Source organism: Passer montanus, unplaced genomic scaffold (assembly GCF_014805655.1).
Source record: "Passer montanus isolate IOZ18808 unplaced genomic scaffold, ASM1480565v1 scaffold390, whole genome shotgun sequence".
In the NCBI taxonomy this organism is placed as follows: Eukaryota; Metazoa; Chordata; class Aves; order Passeriformes; family Passeridae; genus Passer; species Passer montanus.
This window is the reverse complement of record NW_024368708.1, coordinates 2,247-4,487: the sequence shown is the minus strand read 5'-3', so window position 1 is coordinate 4,487 and position 2,241 is coordinate 2,247. Positions and strand designations below refer to the sequence as shown.

General features: G+C 50.4%; 1 long non-coding RNA gene across 1 annotated transcript in view; it reads left to right on the top strand.

The window, feature by feature from the left end:
* Window positions 1-1,937, top strand: part of LOC120506536 — an 11,323-nt gene extending 9,386 nt beyond the window's left edge. Inside the window, exon 3 of the long non-coding RNA XR_005628532.1 lies at window positions 1,734-1,937. This is a non-coding gene — a long non-coding RNA (uncharacterized LOC120506536). The remainder of the gene's footprint in view (window positions 1-1,733) is intronic.
* The last annotated feature ends 304 nt before the right edge of the window (window positions 1,938-2,241 follow it).

Sequence of the window (2,241 nt, the reverse complement as noted above, 5' to 3'; positions counted from 1 at the left end):
GGTTCTTTGAGAACATCTTGATGTTCCTCAAGAACATTTTGGGTTCTTAGAGGAAACCCCGACATTCCTCAAGGAGGTTTTTGGGTTTTTTGAGGAAACCCCGATGTCCCTCAAGGACATTTCGGGTTCTGTGAGGAAACCCCGACGTTCCTCAAGGAGGTTTTTGGGTTCTGTGAGGAAACCCTGACGTTCCTCAAGAACATTTTGGGTTCTGTGAGGAAACCCCGGTGTTCCTCAAGGACATTTTGAGTTCTTTAAGGAAACCCCAACATTCCTGAAGGACATTTTGGGTTCTGTGAGGAAACCCCAATGTTCCTCAAGGACATTTTGGGGTTCTTTAAGGAAACCCCGACGTTCCTCATGAACATTTCGGGTTCTGTGAGGAAACCCCGACGTTCCTCAGGACATTCTGGGTTCTTTGAGGAAACCCTGATGTTCCTCAAGGACGTTTTGGGTTCTTTGAGGAAAACTCAGTGTTCCTCAAGAACATCTTGAGGTTCTTTGAGAACATCCTGATGTTCCTCAAGAACATTTTGGCTTCTTAGAGGAAACCCCAACGTTCCTCAAGGAGGTTTTTGGGTTCTGTGAGGAAACCCCGACGTTCCTGGGGTCAGGTGAAACAATGGAGTTTGGGTCAGGTGGAACATGGGGTGTGGGGTTCGGGGTCAGGTGACACCGTGGGGTTCGGGGTGTGGGTTTAGGGTTGAGGTTTTGGGTGTGGGGTTTGGGGTCAGGTGAAACAATGGGATTTGGAGATCTACAGGAGTTGTGAGCAGGGTTAGGATCAGGATCAGGATTGGGGTCAGGATCGGGATTGGGGTCAGGATCGGGATTTTGGGGCCGATCTGATCCCAAGTTTCCGTGGCAGGAACAGCAGTCAGGATTGGGATCAGGATTGGGGTCAGGGTTGGGGTTGGGATTTTAGGATGGTTTCTGATCCCAGATTTCCGTGGCAGGAATTTCGAGCAGTGTCGGGATTGGGATTAGAATTGGGATTGGGATTTTGGGATGGCTCCTGATCCCGGATTTCCGTGGCAGGAATTGCAGTCGGGATTGAGATTTTGGATCCGATCCTGATCCCAGATTTTGTGGCAGGAATTGTGAGAGGTGTCGGGATCGGGGTTGGGGTCAGGATTGGGATTTTGAATCCGATCCTAATCCCAGATTTCCGTGGCAGCAATTGCAATCGGGATTGGGATTTCCATGCAGGAACTGCGAGTGGTGTTGGGATAGGGATTAGGATTGAGATTGGGATTTTAGCATGGCTCCTGATCCCAGATTTCCGTGCAGGAATTTCAGTCGGGACTGGGGTCAGGATTGGTATTTTGGATCCCATCTTGACCCCAGTTTCCCTTAGGAGCTGCGGGCGGTGTCGGGATCAGGATCAGGATTAGGATTGGGATTTTGGATCCCATCCTGACCCCGGGTTTCCTGCAGGAGCTGTGGGCGGTGTCAGGATTGGGATTAGGATCGGGATTGGGATTTTGGGTCCCATCCTGATCCCAGATTTCCTATAGGAGCTGCGAGCGGGATTGAGATTGGGTTTGGGATTTTGGATCCAATCCTGATCCCAGTTTCCTTTAGGAGTTGCGGGCAGTGTCAGGATTGGGATTGGGTTTGGGATTTTGGATCCCATCCTGACCCCAGATTTCCATGGCAGGAATTGCAATCAGGATTGGGATTAGGATTGGGTTTGGGATTTTGGATCCCATCCTGACCCCGGTTTCCTTTAGGAGCTGCGGGCGGTGTCGGGATCAGGATCAGGAGTAGGATCAGGATTGGGATTGGGATTTCGGGTCCCATCCTGACCCCGGTTTCCCTCAGGAGCTGCGGGCGGTGTCGGGATCAGGATTGGGGTCAGGATTGGGGTCGGGATTGGGATTTCGGGTCCCATCCTGACCCCGGTTTCCCTCAGGAGCTGCGGGCGGTGTCGGGATCGGGATTGGGGTCGGGATTGGGATTTTGGATCCCATCCTGAATTCCCAGTTTTGGGATCTGAAATCCCCACAATTCTAAATTTTTGGGGTTCAAAGTCCCCAGAATTCCCAATTTTTGGGACCTGAAATCTGCATAATTCCCAGTTTTGGGATCTGAAATCCCCACAATTCTAAATTTTTGGGGTTCAAAGTCCCCAGAATTCCCAATTTTTGGGACCTGAAATCTGCATAATTCCCAGTTTTGGGATCTGAAATCCCCAGAATTCCCAATTTTTTTGGATATGAAATCTCCAGAATTCCCAGG